The sequence below is a fragment of the Corvus moneduloides genome, chromosome 16 (genome assembly GCF_009650955.1).
Source record: "Corvus moneduloides isolate bCorMon1 chromosome 16, bCorMon1.pri, whole genome shotgun sequence".
NCBI classification, from domain to species: domain Eukaryota; kingdom Metazoa; phylum Chordata; class Aves; order Passeriformes; family Corvidae; genus Corvus; species Corvus moneduloides.
This window is the reverse complement of record NC_045491.1, coordinates 10,537,978-10,557,076: the sequence shown is the minus strand read 5'-3', so window position 1 is coordinate 10,557,076 and position 19,099 is coordinate 10,537,978. Positions and strand designations below refer to the sequence as shown.

General features: G+C 38.0%; 1 protein-coding gene across 3 annotated transcripts in view; it reads right to left on the bottom strand.

Annotated features, from left to right (window-relative positions):
* The window catches only part of SHISA9 (shisa family member 9), a 181,495-nt gene that overhangs the window by 139,651 nt on the left and 22,745 nt on the right, over window positions 1-19,099 (bottom strand). The gene's annotated exons all lie outside the window — the stretch shown is intronic.

Here is a 19,099-nt window from a genome sequence, read left to right as displayed (position 1 = left end):
ACCAGAGAAGTAAAAAAAAAAAAAACCCAACGTAATATTTCTGGACTTGTCCATTTTGATCATATAGGAAATCTGGTTTTAATTAAGTATGGCTGCTGAATATTTTGTTAAGAGCCATTATATGCATTCATAAATCTGTCACAAATTGATTCTCCTACATTTAAATTTTCAATTAAATTATTTATGCTTCTTATATAGCATTGCAAGAAGCAAGGGGAAAACAGATTATATTTAAAAATTCAGCTAAAAAAAGCAGTCAAGTGCTTATCTGGAGTTTCTTGCTTTTATTTTGGAGGAATGGTATTTTGGTTGCTTTAATTTAATTGACAAATTCCAGAACTATCCTAAAATACATAAAGCTGTCTTCATTTCTTGACATAAGTGCATGGAAAAAAATTAACTTCTAGTCTGTTTATTGATTCTTTGGTCTGAAAACAACAGATTAATATTTCATATTATTTAGTTTACATTGTAATTAAGACTGATACACTAATCAGTCTGCTTCAAATCCTCTTCTAAAGTGTCTCATAAATCCTGCTTGTTTTCCTTTCCTAATACCGATAGGAAAAAATAATTACATTTACAAAGCAATATATCTAAATCCACCAGTCAAGACATATTTAATAAAAGACAGGAAATCTATGGGCAGGAGCATTAGTTTCTTTATAACCTGTTATGCTCTTGTTTCCTCCCAGGCATGCACAAAGTACATGCAATGCCCAAAGATTACATGAAATTTAGCTAGATGATCCAGCTTGTGAACCAAACTAAATTACCCTCCAATCAGCTTTGTTTGACAAGCTACAGTTCCCCCCCCCAATTAATGCCAAATTTCAACTGTGAGGCAAGAGCTGAGACCCACCCCCCCCAAGCTGTGGGATCCTCATGAGCCTTTGCAATGAGCAAACAGTCCTGTGGGGTAGCTACGCTGTGAGCAAAGCCCCAAGGGCTCCATATTCCAAAGCCATGCAGTGCTCCAGCCAGGGAAGTCACTGAGAATCACCAGGTATGGCTGATTGTAACCATTTAGCAAAGGCTGCCTGCGACTTTGAAACATTTACCTCACAATAGCCTAATCAGACAGGACACTGGCTGAAAGCCACAGGGAGCTCACTGCATATATTTTACTAACACAATTAAATACTTGTGGATTTTACAGTATGTCAAATATATGCACCCTACACTGGAAACATGCCTCCTCCAATTTTTCCTTTGTGGGAAATTTCTGTCACAAAACATTTTATTCAGCGCTTGAAGTATTGTACGGAGTTTTTTTCACCACGAGAAAATCTGTTGAACTTGAATATATTTCTGTCACCTTTAATCTTCATACAATATTGTGCAGACCATTTACATTTCCCATTTTGTTGTTAAAACTATCATTCAAAATAGAAGGTTTTTATTTGTTATGAAGAATTCTGTTCATCTAAATAATAGATATTTACACTCCAGAAAGTGGAATTCCTGTGGTTTTGCATAAGGACTCTGGATGTGACTATGGTATGGGATGGCTGACAGGACACCAGGGCAGCACTTTACCTCCTGCACTCTCTCATCCCTAGAGTTCTGATCACAGCACATTTTTCACCCAGAATTCCTTCATTCAGTTGGTCCCCTTGTAAATTTTAAGAATCCTTTGCCCGACTGTGGCCACTTTGCAAATGGCAATAACTAGTTTTGTCTCTGTTATTGTGTGTGAAGTATATGTAGCGTTCAGCCTTGTTCATGATGAAAAAGTGATAAATTCTTACATCTATGGTGTATAAGCCCTGTTTGTCGCAGTTTTTCCTGCGCTTCTTTGATCGCGACTTCAATTGTGTAAAATCAACAGTTGTTACTCTGAGCACTGTAGGGAGGCAGTCTTGATTTTTTCATGAGGCTGCAGTAAGAATATATTTCTAGCTTGAAATAGGATATGTAGGTATTTCTTTAAGTATCAGGATTATTCTATTTGCATATTTGAGGAACACATGAAGGATCACTTAGATAGACATCCATACTGTAATGAACTAAATAAACACCTTGTGTTTCTGGCATAGGAGAGAGATTCATTTGAAAAAGAACTTCTTGGCACTTAGACAAATAGCACTTAAAAAAATTGCTAGATGTCAAAAGTGGAAAAAGTAAAAATAAGTAATTACACCTAAACTACATTATGATGTTTGGTTATGTTGTTTTACATTTAAAATAGCCAATATGTAATTATACAAAGCTATCTAGTGGATTGTACAGCATAATTCTGGAAAAGGAATTCTTGTTATGAAGGCAACCGGAGTTTTCAGTAGGTATGAAAGGTATGCTTATACCACTGGACATGTAATTTTTTAAATGCTGGGAGACTTGGTGGTTCCACCACTTTAGCTCCATCTATACACAAATACCCATCCGGTAGTTCACCCAGCGAGGTTCCTAGAGATGCAGGCAAATATTGTCCAAGAAAAAGAGGGATTTATCCTATCATCCTAGATTTTCAGATCACTGGAAGTCAAGTAAGAAGTCCAATCTACAGTAAATCCAACTCATGCTGAAAGGAACACAGGTGCAAGCGCAGAGCAGTAAGTTGCACTGTGACTTCAACATATCTTAAAGGCATCAGACCTGCTAAGCAGAATGTCCACTTCTACTTTTCTCCTGAGGTTTCCAAGACAGCTCCCTGCATCCCTAAAGTGCAATGCATCAGTCAGAGGGAGATGGGGTATGGGTGCCCCTCAATTCTTCGCCACTTTATGCAGTGGCTTGAATAAGTGAGACTTCACTATAAAAGTGTAAAAAACTCCAAAGTCAAAAATATTGAGACAGAAGATCAAACTACGCAAGTAAAATGAGTATAGCAAATAAATAAAATATGTTAATTGCTTGGGGTTTTTTCCCATCTAAAAGTTAAAAATGTACATCACTGATTTTTCAAGACATTCCCTTGTCTACCTTTGGTTTTATCATTTGTGACAGTAATAACCATCCTTATCTCCTCAAACATGGTTGAGAATATCAATAGGGTGATAAGGTAAATATAAATCAAAACCTCCCTGCAAGCCCCGAGTTCCAGAGAAGTTCACATTCAGCTTTGATCCAAGCCCTGGAGATAAAGATCACAGAGGATCATTTTTGGTCTGAGTTTACAGAGATCTATTCACATTGTGTAGAAAATTTGCAGTAGATGACTAGGCAAAAAAGACTCCAGATTTCTAGAAGTCCAAATATCAGTATTAGTGTGGTATCAGTTAGAGAATTAAATTAGAATTATCCTGAAAGGCTCAATAGAAATACTTGAACACCAGCAAGCGTTCAGGACACAACCAGTGAGATCTGTCCTGTAGTATGTCAGGCCTTGCAAGCTCTTGGACATGTGCTGTTGTCTGGCAAATGGAGTTTCAGATACTCCAGCTGTTAGGAATTATTTAGGAAAAAAGCAATCTTTATATCCTTGCCTTCCATTCTAGAATTATGGGAAGCCACTGAATAGTCAATGTATATGAATCAGAAGACTGGATTATTCAGTTTATTAAATAAAATTAATGGCCAGCTGACATATACTTAATTATATTGTTTTAGTCTACTTGAATTTTGAAATTCCAACTCCTGAAAGTAGGCTTTAAGAAATTATTTGTTGACTATTGTCTGTTGATAGAACTGAGGTGAAATGAGGCCAGAACAATTCCACAAAAGAAGGCTTTCTGTGTAAAGTGGAATTCCCACAGCAAAGAGTTGCTGACAGCCATTCTGAACACACCAATGAGCACAGCCTCAGGTTCCCCATCAGGTTAAAACTGCATAAGGCTCATTTGGGGTTTAGTGTGCTTTTTGTTTGTTGTTTACGGGTTTTTCCTAGCCAAGGGCAATACAACTTGGCAATGGGACCTGGCATCACTAAGGAAAAGAGCATTCATAATTTCCCCAACAGGAGAGTTCTGTTGTCAGCACTGACTCCATGGCATGCACCACCAGTGCCCCAAAACGAACATCAGGAACTCATCAGGGCATGTTCAGTACCACTGCAGGTCTCTCACCACTTTGTTTGGGCTGGCAGGTGGCTCTGCTGTAGTTAGAGGAGGCAGGTTAGGGAGCACTGCAGGTTAGGGAGCACTGCAGGCACAAACCCCCATCCCAGCCTTGCCTTGTGCTGCAGAGAGCAGTAGGAGGGAGGGAATCCAAAGAGCCCACAGTCACCTGCCCTCAGCTGTTCTTAACCACAAACAGGGAAGAGATGCACCACATTCCTTTAAAGAACCTTTTCTAGTAGTGCCATGCCAGGTTTGTATTCAGAGGGCATTTCTCTTTAGATTAAGTGGTACACACTTCAATGTTTTACTTGAAAAGAGTTTGCAGAATATAAACATTAATGCATCAATTAATAGAAATCATAATACAATGCAAATACAATTAGTTTAAAGCCAATCTATGTTTAATGACATAGCAGTTATCAAAGCTCAATTACTCTAATGAGAATTTTATTCACTGAGGCACATTTCATTCAGTAAGTGTTTGCTCAGCACTTTACAGAATGAGTCCCAAAGACTAACAGTGATTTAGGTTGATTGTTTTTACTGAGTTTCCTATTTACACATCCTCAGAAAGTATACATGTTATTTATCTGCCTTTTAATAAAGTACCTCAGTAATTTTTGCATGCTAGTAGCAAAATACCTCCATTGTAACAGTCTGTGAAATTAACTGACTCATGGTTATCTTGTATATTTGATAGTATGCTGCTTCTGTCTGTCTTCAGTCAGAGAGATGTTTCTCACTACAAACCTGTCTGTAGCTTTTTTATATACTCGAAGCCACTGACTTGTAGTACTAAAGTACATTGAACTTACTAGGAATTTATTCTGCGTCAGATTTATTTTTTTTCTTTTTACTGAATGCAAGTGAAACAGTAACAATTCAACTTATTGCAACAAAATCATGATTTGCCTCATCTTGGTAAAGTTACCATTTTTAAGGGGATTGTCTCTTTCTCAGATGAAGTTACCAACCATGTAGAGAAGGGGAGGACAGTGGATGTTGTAAAATTTATTTTCCAGCAAGGCCCTTGACCCAGTCTGTCATGGTGTCCTTAAAACCAAATTCATGAGGTAAGGATGAGATAGGGATGCGTGAAAAACTGGCTGCAGTGCTACAACCAAAACATTGTGACCAATGGTGCTGAGTCCAGCAGGCAACCAGTAGCTGGTGGGGCTCCTCAGGGATTAGCAGTGGGATCAATGCCATTTAATGTCTTCAGCAGTGAGCAGGAGAATGGGATGGAGTGCCCTCTCATCAAGGATGTGCATGGCCCCAAATTGGGAGCAGCAGTGAACACACTGGAGGAGGGGGCCGCTCTTCAGAGAGACCTGGACAGGCTGGAGAAATGAATTGAGCAGAACCTCACTCAATTCAGCAAGAGCGAGTATGATACCTTGCATCCCTGAAGGGATCTCATGCAGCAGTGCAAGCTGCAGATGCTGCTCTGCAGAAAAGTGTTAAATACTGCAACAGAGTTCCCACCAAGGTTAGAGAATCTCTGTCCCCTGAGGTGCCCAAGACTCAGCTGGACATGGCTCTTTGCAACCTGATCTATTTGGACTTGTTTTTAGCAAAGGATCAAACCAGTTATCCTCTGAAGGTCCCTTCCACACTAAATTTTGGTTCTATGCCTCTGTTTCTTGTTGTATAGGGCATTATGTGTGCATGAAGACTTTGAAGAATGCAGCATTTAAAAAACTTATATTAGTTTAGATACTTATTATGCACAGATCTATAGTATGCCTACTACAATATCATATTATTTCTTTTTTTTTCTGTGAGTTAGAAAACTCTTCCCACTCTGAAAAAGGACCATTTAACTGACTTTATCTCCAGGATAGTGGCACAAATATTTTTTATAACTTCTCTAATTTCTTAGTAAAACGCTGATCAGTGCTTTTGTGCACCTTCTATGCAATAATACTGCAATATAACTTTAACTATATGAGAAGTATGTGAAAGAGATATGAAAAGTCTCTAAAAGCCACAGCCTTTAAAAATGGGCTTCTCACTTTAAAGAATGAGCTATACCAATTTAAAGATCCTCTTTTAAAATAATAAGTAATGAAATCCTGAAATAACTGGCTACATGGCCAGGGTTGGTACTATGACCCTCCAGGTGTTAACTCTGTACCACAGTGTAGAAGTAAAGGTCTTCTTGAAGCAAGTAGCAAACTGTTCACTACTCTCCTTTCATCTCTGGTAATACTCAACCCCCACTTGCAGTGGTTTTTGAAACTCGCCTGCGAATATTCTAAATTGATACTGAGCAACCTTTCTAATACAGCCAACATCCACTTCCCTTCCATGTGCTGTGCAAACATGATCTGCTCATCCAGATGTATCTTCAGCCCAGCCTGGGAAGGTTTGGATCTTTTCCTCACAGAAGAATAGCGGATTTAAATATAATGACAACTGGCAGCCAAAAGTCCTAGGAGGTGGTTCTGGCAGCCAGAGATTACTGAGTCACGGGGATGTTCGGTCACACACCCGTTTTCCCAGAAATGCCATCTCCAGCTGCAGGAGCACAGGGAACCAATGGGAACAGACCTGAAACTGTGTCCACAGAATCTGCATATTCAAGGAAAAATAATGAAAGTGTTCAAATTAGTGAACCTTGAAAAAGAGAGCTGACTAATAGGATTAGAAGTTCAGCATTACTAGAAAGCATAAGGTCAGTGATAAAAATTTTAGGAACTGAAGTCGAGCATTCTAACTTTTTCCTATAAGCTATTAAATCATTTATTAATTTTACGCAGCAGCTCTGCAAAGATTGTTAAGTAACAATCAGTGGTTTCAGTCTTCTCAGCTACCTAATGTGCCTGAATTGGACTTTTTACTGGTATTATGGGCATTTTCTGTAACAAGGAGAGCCTGTGAAAAAGGGATAATTGAAAATACGTCTTAAAACTGATTTGGTTTAGTTACAATGACTTTAAGAACACTGCAAAAGATAGAATTTTGTATTCACAGGACAGGCATGTAGTGTTACATCACCACTAAAAGATAGCAGAGAATCTCTTAGTAGTAATAACAGAAGAGTCTTATTTTTAAATATATGTATCTACTTTCAATGTGCACTTTTCACACTGTGAAAAATCTTTTCTAAAATGCATGTTTTGACCATGGATTGGTAACTTTTCTGAAATCTAGTTAAGTCCATCTACTGACATCTAAGTTGGATTATTTTCTTATAAATTTATGCATAAATCTATGTGTGTGTACACATATTAAAATACCATATTTAGTGATTTAATATATTTTGCACAGCTGATAAAAACAGTATCAAATAGCCACATATAATATTAAAGATTAGTATAATATTCAAGAACTTTTCTTGAGAGAAGCTGATCTAATTATTTTATACCAGTATATAAAATGTGAGGGAAAATTATACCTGACTACATTTCGTGGTCATTGAATATAATCCTGCTTCTACTCTTATTGTCACTGTTGGTGCCAAAAGACCTTAATTGCAGGCAGCAAATGCTGCATGTCTGAAGTTTTGGTTCTGTCAAGGTGATGCATCTTGTCGCCTGACTGTGCAGAACAAAGGAGGCTTTCAGTTCTCTGGCTCTTTAAATTGGTCTGAATCCTGGCATAAGTCTTGAGTGGCTTATTGGGCTTTCTCTGTTCATCAGATGATTGTATTTAATGCTCCACTATTAATCGTCTCAATAAATTAATATCAATATCTTTACGAAATTTCCTATGAGAAAAATATAATGGAAAAAAGATCCTCTGTCACAAGTATGTTCCTTGGTAATAATGGCCATGCTGTGAATGATGGTAAAGAGATAAGTTCAAAAGTTACCAACCCTTCTAAAAATGCCATTAGAAAGGCTTGTCTGACAGGCAAAAAAAAAAACAAAAAACAAAAAACAAACAAACAAACAAAAAAAACGGGGAAAGGAACCTGTTGTTTTTTGTTTAGAAAACATCATTGTGCAAATCATTATAAAGGAAAGATGAATATCTGCTTTCCACAGTGTGGTCATTGAGATGCTCAGTTCCTTCCATGATTGCCTGATCTGATTGCCTGCAAGGCAATTGCCTGCAAGAAAAGACAAAAATAATCAAAAAGACCAAATGTGCATCTTCCAAGATAAAAGGAAGGGAGGCTAACAGTTCCCTTTATGCACGGGCTCCACAGCAAGGGCACTATTTACTTTGTGTTCTGTGAAAACTCCTGATGGACAAAGTGTTGTCACTCTGGGCTGTCCAGCCCTTGCAGTCCCTCCTCAGGCCTGCATCACCATTGCTGGTGCTCTGCTGGCCATAAAAAAAAGGTCATTGCCCGTGAAAGAAACACCACTTTGTTTCCCAGTCAGTTATGCCTTTTGGATTGAAGCCTTATTTCTATTGATCACTCTTTGTATGATTGTTCATGTTTTTCAATTAGAAAAACACAGTTATTTGGGGGGTTTATAGCAGTGCTTTTCCCAAACCTTCCTCGCAGAGCTCCTAGGAGACTCAACAAAACCACAGCATGGTAAACAATTTATGCATATACTGGGAGTTCTTTATATCGTAAGGTTTCTAAGCCAATATCAGAAAATTAAGGGAGAAAAAAACACAGGCATCACATTTTTCTTGTTTGTCCCTGGTGTTGTTGAGGAAAGAAACTATTTTATTCAAGGCATAGAATGAAAACAGTTATTTAAAATCCCTGTGAGGGCAAGCAAACTTGTTTCATTTGGCTATGTCCATCAATCAAATACTTGTAAAATAGTGGTTCACATTACTAAAACAATGAAGAGATTAAATTTTTAATAGGTGTATTAGGCTGACAAAACAGAAAAGATGATTGTGAAATGAACTGTTTAAATTAGAACCTTTGATTATCTCTTCTAGGAGGAATTACTTGCTTAGTCTATTATGTCTGTATACATACTTGAAGAACATCGGATTAATATACAATTTCTTTATTCCTAGGCAACTTCTGTTGGTATATTGAAATATGGGAATGGATTTGCTTCTGTTTAATTCTGAGATATTGAGAAATCAGTAAGAAAGGAAATCAGAGATCCTTAAAGGAATCCTTTAGGAAATAGCCATTGCTTTAGGGCTGTCCACTTCCTGCCTCAAATACATTAGAAAGCTTATTTCTCTTGTATTTCTAACTCAAAAGGACACTAAATTGTTGAAAGCAAAGCTTGTGTCTGCAGAAGAAATATGAGCTGCCTGCAGCTAAGAGTGGAGGGATGCCAACAAAAGAGCTGGTTCATGGCCCCAGGCTGTAGCTGGCTGCCCCAGTGGTCTTCCAGCCCCACTTGGGGAAGCCACACTGAGGACTCTGTGAGGGGAACAGATCTGGCTCTAATTCATACGCAGGGAAGGTTTGAAAAGTTATTTGAAGTCATTACAATCTGACTCTGAATAGAGCAGTGAAGCAGTGATGAGATTGCAGTGGGGGAAGGAGGGAGTGACACTTCAATAGGGAGGCAGGGAAAGGCAAACGGCCAGGGGTTGAAATGGCACACTCTTGAGTGGTGCCACTGTTGAAAATGCAGTCTGGTGACACTACAGTCATGAAGAACAGAAGGATACAACCTGCCCAAACCACAGGCTTTCTGGCATATACCTGAGGCATGGGAATCACTGAGCTTTTAAGAAAAATGAGCCAGGCACACATAATTTTAATATTTTTGCCAGGTTTCTCTTTCTCTGTGTTAAGGGATGGTGCATTATTTCAAAGGAGCTACTGTGGATTGTTGTACTCACAGGGTTGTAGGGGAGAGGGTGGTGATGGCAGGCATGGGAGTCGGGAGACAGCTGGAGCAGGTGGAAAAGCCTGGAGTTTTGCCTGTCCAGAAAGCAATGGTACTGCAGGATGTACGAGAGGGCAGCTTTTGGGGGAGCTATCAGACCCACTGCACCCCACACTGCTGCAGGCTCACGGCAGGATGATGGAAACTGGTAATTGCAAAGCCCTGTGATCCAGAATAAAGGTGAAATGACCCAGTAGAAGCAGCAGGGCCTGGCAGCTGCAGGGAGTACCCAGAGAGAAGCAGGGCAGTACTAGGACTGCTGGTCATCCCTGAACCAGCACAGCATGATGTTCTCTTCTCCTTATGTAAGGAAATAATCTGCACAGTTAATGATTCTGTCCATCATGCCTTTAATAAAAGAGCAATAACAAAACCTGTGGGTGTACTATAAATGGAAGGCACACTACCCCCTCACAGTCCTCAACAAAATCTACACCAAAAATAAAGTTCTGCTTAGCTTTGCAGGAGGAGCTGGGGGAGAAGCACTGGTGTTTCACTGTCGGCAGGATGGCATTCTTAGACCCAGCTTAAACACGTTCTTTTTACTCCAAAAGCTGTGTTTTATACTTCCAGCTCAACTTCTCTCCTAACCTGACCTGCCTCAGACTGAACAGCTTTTTGGTATGGCCATCACTGGCACCTGCTGGACAGGGTACCTGCATATTCCCGTGGGAACCAGCAGCAGTTCTCTATGAACCACTGGCCAAACTGTTTATTTATTGAAAAGCACTGGACATAAATGTATGTGCTTTGGGTGGGGATATTCAGCTTGGGGAATATGTTGCCACATGATATGGAATTAAACATGCTGAAATATTTTCAGTTACATTAAGTTAGCTCACAACAAAGTTCTGCTGAAATGTTAGTAGTCCATGGATTGACTTTTTTTTTTAAGCTATCAAGTATCAATTACTGTGAAGCAGAAGATCTGTTAGCTAAACTTAGAGTTGTATGTCTGAAGTTCACTTGATTATTGATTTTATTAGATATGGATGTGCTATAGACCTTCTGAAAAGTCTCTTAAGCATTTGAGAAGCATTTGTGCCAGTTCGCTTTTCTAACACTTCTGATATTTCATACTGAAAACACTAATGTGACCACCGTAGAAAGAAACAACTAACTGATAGTAATGTCACAGATGTAGTAAACTATAGCCATAAAATTGTTCAGAAGTGCAAGGAATACGACCTTATGCTGCTTATTTGATGTTCCCACTTACATAATTATCCTGGTATATAAAGTTGGTATAAAAAAAATGGTTTTCAAAATATTTTTAAATCCACTGATCATACATTAAATGCAATTATTTGCTCTTTTTAACTCAAACAATACATTATAAAATGCATTACATTTTAAGTATATGTTGAAATAATAGACTATATTTGTTGTATTTATTTGTGGTTACAAAATCAAGATTGGTATAGTGCAAATGGTAAGATTTTGAGACTCAAAACACACTTCCTATTGTTACTGAAACAGCAGTATTGCTGTTGCTGTGTATGTTGCTGACTTGTTTAGTTCCCTGATGAAGTTGTGTTTAAAGATGTCAGAACTGTGGAAGCGGGCTCTAGTATCTCTCCAAAACTAGGACAGAAATTTCTGATACACTGAAATAGAAAATAATGAATACCATTCTCCTAAAGTTCACCATCAAAACAAAGAGCTAAAAGGACCATGAGCCATATGCTGCCTAGATCAGCCCTTATGCTTTACATTTCCAAACATTACGTGATGTGCATGAAACTGCTGTTCAGGCCTTCAACAGGCATAGGATTAAACACAGTTCATGTCAGGAAACTAAGTAATAATAATTAGTACATTTCCTAGATGGGGCAACCCAGACAAGGATGTCATTCCTCCAGGGAATGGTGACAAACAAAAGAAATTTGTGGCTACATGATACAAAGGTTAAAAAAAAAACCCTACTTTGCACTCTGGGGCTGGTGTATAATTTTGGATAGTTGCCCAAAATTGGCACTGGCTGTAGTCCATTTTTTTAAAGCTTGAAGCAGCATTGTGGGATTGTAAATTTATTTGATATTGAATTCAGACAGTGGAGGAGAAGAGAAAATAAAACTAAGGGCCATAGAAATTGTAAATAAAAAATAAGTTACACCTATCAAGAGATCCTATATAGAGCTTTTCCTATGAATTCACTGCACATTCATCCTATGCCCTGAAAAATCAAAAAGCCATTTCACCAGGTATTTTGAAAGTACGTGGAGTGTGTACATTGTGTTTACACTGACCAGAGCACAGGCGTTGGAGGAAAGAAAATACAAGAGATCAGAAAATGTAATTTTAATTTTTCCATTACTGAGTAGTTGTTTAATTTTGTATTTTTTCTCTGTAACTAAGTGGAATGGAAGAGGGAAGGACTAATGTTGTCCTTTGAAGAGAGTCTTTTATTATTTTTGCATAGAAAGGACTACTGCTTTTGTTACCTTTTATACCAAGAGTGTTACTAAAACTGGAAAACAGAAAATGGAAACAGTCATCTTCTTGCCTTTCTCTTACTAGGAGAGGAGGCTCTTAGGAAACTGTAAAGTACTCATTGAATTGCATTTCAGAAACACCTGGGGCTTGTAAACTAAAGTACTTCAAAACCAGTTTCATCATAAAGATAAAATCTGTTATTTAAATGCTGTGTAGACCTCTGAAGAAGTCCATCTAGTGCCTAAACCAAACATCAACTATATCGCTCTTTGGTAACATGAAGGGAAGTTTCTGATACTTGCATAAGACTTAGTCTATGGGTAACCTTTGGTGTTGTTAGATAATGACCTTTGCCACAGATGACATCCAGCATTATGATACTGAAACCATCACAAAACTCCATTTCATTAACAGGGAAGAGTTTTTGCAGGGGTGACAGGTGCTTAGAGTAATTTGTATCAACTTACAAGTCCACAAGCTATGTAGAAGTAAAGTTAATGACTTGCAAAATCAAGAAAAGAAAAAATAATCCAGAAGTAGTCCTATATATGCATTCTATTCCAAAGATTTGATTTGTACCCATAAGACTGTGCTTTACTTTGCTCATCTTCCATTAATTTCTATTTATCTTGGTAAAAATGAATGGTATAGTTTCCCCATTTTTAAATGTCACAGACAAGGCATATTTTAAATCACTTTCTATACAAAAAAGGCCACAAGATTTTGAAATTTTGACATAATTGAGAGCATCTGACTGAACTATTGAATAAAACTATTTTTCACACGTGTACTAATAACTCCAAGCAACAGGGAACAATTCTTTACAGGTTTAGTGATTTTGTTATTGGCCTTGTGATAGAAGACTAACCTAAGGGGCCTGGGCATTTAAGACATATTTTTCAGTGACAAGGATAGTTGGTACATTACCACTAGGCATTTTCAGTATTTGGTTTGTATTTCATGAAGATTCTCATCTGAAAAATGTTATTTTTGTCATCTGTATTTTTAAGTGCACTTGAAGATTGTTCACCAAAGCAGCTGTAAACAGTTTTGTTTCTCCCTAAAAGTAGTGCTAGGTCTGGTTACTAGAACTTCAAATGATATATATTAATGCCATCATATACCATAATAAGAAAACTGCATCCTCCTGAAATAAACAGGTCACTTTCTATCTGTAAAGATATTAAAATGCCTGGGGAAGACATCAGACTACAGGTCCCTGTTCGTACCTGTATCAACAGAGACACTAAACAGAAATGCAACCTTGTCTCCTGTTCCCAGTCCATGCCATGCCCTTTCAGGTGTGAAAGGATGCATTTAAAGAGCTATAGCAACTACCTTGTGCCCAAGAAGCTTGGTGAAAGTACCTGTAAAAGCAGGACAGGGAGTCTATTGCAGAAGCAGAGGATTGACCAGGGCTAGGGTTTTAGAAATCACTGCTCGCATTCTGCCCTTCTCCCTGAAAGCCCTCCACCATACCACGTGAGTTATGACAGTGATGTGGGCAGAAAGTAGATATTATATTAGTTCCCTTTGTGTAGGAAGCTGAAAATTATCTGACTCAAGACAGCTGCCTTGACTGCTTGGACTTAATAGATTCCCTGATCAGGCAGAAAGCTACAAAGAAAATGAGATTCGGTAAGTCACAGTGGTGCAAGGAGATGTCAGTGGCATATAAGGGATGTGCACAGATAATGTTTTATGGCACTGACTGTCTCAGGCTTGATCAAAAGCTGCTAATCTTAATACACCTCTTTTCCTTGACTTCAATGAGCTTTGGATTGGGCCCTTTGAGAGCAGATATAAGCTAAAAATATTGCAGCACCAAGACTGTGCCAAGTCAGTAGAGAAATATGATCAAATTTATCATTACAATACTCAGCAGTTTGTAAACTCATTAACATTTGCAGAGAACATGCAGTTTTACCTGTGACCTATAAATTCTGGAAAGCTCAGGAGAATTGCCACTCTGAGAAATGTTGATGGCAAAGGTATTTTGGGGGAAGTATGATGAAGCCATGTGGCATAGTTTAATTGAAGTTGTTATGGGATGCAAATGACAAGTCATTCTGCATCTAAACAATTAGAGACACTCCACAGAGTGGGGTTCAAGTTTGTGAAATTCCATAGGACAGTGGGAGTCAGTTAGGTTAGCAAGATTTTGCCTGCAAATTAGAACACATTCCATAGAGTAGGACCATTTATAGGGTCAATGACCCATTAAAAAAAGGGTCAATTATGTTAATGTCCCCCATTTCAAATATGCCAAATGTTGTTTCAAACCTGCAAGTACTGAGGGCAAAAAGCATAAATTCTGGGTTAGATCAGTAATATCAGATGCACACAGGGATGTCATGTAGGCCCTAAAAAGAACATTGGAGGACAAAACAATGATATAACAAGCATGAACCTGTTTACAGACTGAATAGAGAACTGTGACTCTTTTGCTGCAGCAGAATGCATTGGCGAGTCAGCAGCCATTGCATCATGAGAAAGAAGAACATATGTAGTGCTTGAAACATTTTTATATGAAAAGAATCTTTCCATTAAGAATTTTTTCAGAAACTGTATGGTTTTACCAATACATCAAGATTTTTTTTTAAAAAGGCATTAAAGACTGCCGATAGCTTTTTTTTTGGCTGAGTTGTAAATCCCTATCGTGTGTATGCAATATTTACAGTTCCTTGTCATTAAAAACTGTCCATAACTAAAGGAAAAGCTGGAGACTTTTGTATTTCCACAGTGTGCTTTTTAGCAGCCTCGAAGATACGCCATCCTGGCTCCTAGAGTTAAAGCACTTCCTGGGGTTGCTGTTCCAAGGACAGTGTCAGTGACGCCCTGTTGTTCTTCCCTGGAAAAGGGCTGCAATCTCTGGTGCCCACTACTGTTCCTAAAAAGGGTGGCACAGCTCCAGCTATTTAAGGGAACTTCAGGCTAACTGCACCCAAGTTCCTGGCCCTTTCCACCCCAAGCTGTGCAGCTGGGTAGAAATGGGCCTGACAATCTTTTCCGTAGTTTGGATATCGTACATTACCAGAAACTGGTCCACATCCTGGCCAGGAGCAAGCTAAAATATTACAGAGCAAAATAAAACTGCCAGTCTCCTGCTGGTTGTGTATAGAATTGTGAGAGCCTGATGTAAGTGGTTTGCTGCAGTGGATATGTCAACATGGTTTTTAAAGTACATTTATGTAGGCAAAATCCAAATATAAGGCACCCCAAATTAAGGCAAACAATAATTGTGTCATACCAAACTACCACAGATTCACTGTTTGTGTTATGCTATATATATGCTACATTTTCTGTGGAATTACCAGATTAAGGAATTACTTCAACATTTTTTAAAAAATTAATTAGTTCTGTGATCCAATCTGTGTATCATTTATTCTCTATCTTCCAGGAATCAGGCTAACTACTGAAAACTCTAGAACATTACTTTATTCTCAAGAGACAGAGTATTATTGTATCAGGTTGGCAAATGCTTTTAGGAAAAGATCAAAGTTTAGGAATATCAGAATAGATCTCCTAGAATAATTTGACAAAGGCATATGAGTAGATCATGCATGCACAGATATTCAGGAAATCAACTGATATCCTGAATCTCACAGCCATATATGCAATAGGAATGTATTTGTTGTGTGCATATATTTACCTGAAAAAAAAAAAGAAATACAGAAAAATAAAATAGCTTGGAAAATGTAGCCATGTCTCTCTTAATTCACCTTGTGGCTTCACTGCTGAAACTTCCAAATGTGCAGCTGGGGGAAGGGAGAAACAGGAATTTCTGATGTACACATTTGTCTAGTAGGAACTAGATGGAACTGCCAGCTTATTACACATGGACCATTGAACACCAAGCAAACACTACTCTCTCCCTCCTGCACATTTGCAGTGTCTGTGGATTTCTTCATATAGTTACTTATCCTATTAGCTTAAGGGAAAAGCTCTAATTGCATTCACATGAAAGCAAAATCTTCAGTATATGCTCTTTCCATTAGTAGTATTCTCCTTTTTCCTACTATGAGTTAGGGTTTAACAGAACTCTCAGGATTATAAGCATATTTTACACTTCTAGTTTGTATTATTATGTGATACCAAAGCAAGTAAAGAAAAAATAAAATAAGTATTTATGAAAAAAAACCCCAACAATTGTCACTAAAATCTGACTCCTAGTCCAGAAACATAGCAGTGTTTTGGCTTCACAGCCCACATGCTGATTATAGGAGCTGCTGGGTAAAATTATAGGACTTGGATATTACAGAGGGTATCCGGATAGATCATAGATCTAATGGAACTAATTTCTCCTTTACATCTATGAACCCACCCAGTCCATGCCACTAGGAGGTGGTCAGAGATGGAGGTTGGCCAGTGTGAACACACCGGTGTGGATCACAGCTCTACCCATTCACTTTTCCCTTTTTTCCTCCCCCTGCAAGGGAATTTAGCAGTGAGATCACTTTAACCTAAAACCTATTGTAACAATAGGGAGAAGAGAAAGCACCAGGACTCCACCTTGCCCAAGAGCCCAGGGGCTCTGTCAGTCTGTCACAGAACCACTTCCCCCAAGTAACAATTCCACCTGAAATGCAGTCAGTCAGTCTGTCACAGAACCACTTCCCCCAAGTAACAATGCCACCTGAAATGCAGTCAGTCAGTAAAGGTAAGATGCTTCTGTTTAAAAACCCTCTATTTTCTTCAGTTAGGCTGAGTGTACTCATAAATTCAACATTTGCTAATAAACACTCTCACCCCTGTTTTAGCAAGTCTGTCTGCTTAAGAGAGCAGGTTACTGACACTATTAAGAAACTGGGAAATTTGTTACTTTCCAGATTATTTAATGCTCAAAGGATTGGAAATCTAGTGACACATAGTTTAGGCTGCAAACTTACAAACTGGCCACTGTTATACTCACTACGACTGTATTTAAACTGGGGATCCACAGGCGCCATGTTCTATTTCATCATCCAGTCTCTTAAGGCTTTTTTTTTCCTCTACAGCAGTAAGGCAATGCCTACATCTATTTCAGTAGGAGGAGTTTTTTCATACCATCAGATTTTTTACCTGATTTTTGAACCACCAATGCTAACTAAGCTGATTTCTTCAATGAATTGCATAAAAATTAATAAATAAGCCTGGGAAATCATTTTACATTTTTAAAATACTATAATACTCTTATTTGAAGCTTTATGGATATTAGAAAACTTAAGGTTCTCCCATCCTTCCCCTAAAATAAGCTCGTGATTAGTACCAATTCCTAATTTTTTCAAAGTGTTTAATAACTGTGTGAACCTGGAGTTGCAAGGAAACTGGAAAGTGTTCTCTAGTTAGTAACCATGATCATGGCAGACTGCCAGGATGTTTGTGACCTCTAGAAATCCTTAAGGTTTTGATTAGCATTTCCTTTTCCCCAATACTCCGTTGTTTCTGTTTTAAATTACATCTCAGTGTCTCCAGGGTAGGTAATAATGTTAATGTGAGTTATACAACAGATTGTTACAAGCATCCTTGGATTATGAGAAGGGAATATCTTGACTTTCTAAACAATTATAGTTTTTATTGTATTATAGTTCTGAAATTATGATAGTATTATGCTGATACAAATTATACTGCTGTACATCAAGCATATTTTTTTAAAATACAACCAATGGAATTCAAAGACTGTCAAAGGCAGTGAAAGACAATACCTGACAGTCCCTGGTTTTGTGTCAGGATGAGAATGCTATTGTAACCTTCACATTATGTTGCACCAAATCCTAAAATCAGAAGATACAAATTTCTTGACTTTTCTGTGCCTGTAGAGTTAATAGTTACCATAATTATAAAGCATTGTAAATAATGGGTCAAAAGATCATGCTGCTGCTGCTAAAATACATTTGTTTGCTTCAAAATATGCAATGAGTTCATCCAGGGCCTCTTGTGATTGTAGCTGCAGAATATAATAGAAAATGTATCTCTCAGAAGGCACTTTTTGTTTATATATTCATAAGAAGGTTCTTTCCCCACTAGTACTTTAAGGCAAGTTGATAGCAAGATGAGGATTGCTTACATAGCTGAGGAAAAATCCTCTAATGTCAATGCTGCACTGAGAATACAATGTGCTATGCATGTTACATATTGCACAGCACATGTAGGGGATATAGATCAATGTATGCTGCTATGTAAACTGTGGCAGCTTAAACACACTTTGTGTGGAAGTGGCCTAAATTCAGAAATTTGGAGTGGAATGTCATATTTTATTGTAGAACACATAGACTTGCAGCTATCCTGAAGTGGTAAGAACATTAAATTAGGTAAGAAAACAAAATTATTTGTTTAAAAACCCCATATTTGTTATTCTAAGTCAAGTTGCACAACTTCAAGCTTTTAAAAATTCATAACACTTTTCCAGCTAGAGTTGGTGTTGAAGCTGAGACAAACATATGCTGTCTTTTCCCATATCACCTTTATGCATCCTTATGCTGCAATGACATTTTAATAGGAACTTGTTTTCTTCCATGCACTTGTAAGTGTTTTCATTTATTTTTAAATTAATGGTGACCTCTAAACAAGTATGACATTTTTCTGTAAGTTACAGAGCATTACATAAATTTACATCCAGAACCCAATGTCAGATGTTAACTACTTCATTTCATCTCTTCTGGCAGTATTTCTCTAGAATACTTGCCTTGTCACCAACTGTGGCATATCTTCATTACAACTGTCAGGCACAGAAAAGGCAGAATCCCAAACATGAAGGCAAGAAAAGCTTTGATGGGCAAGAAAGAGACTGCGAGAGAGAGTGCTGAAACAATGGTATCATCCACGAGATACTCTGTGGGGTGCAGAGAATGACTTTGCCTGGCCTGCTGGGTAAGTCATTAAGTTATCATTACATTGTATGTATGATGA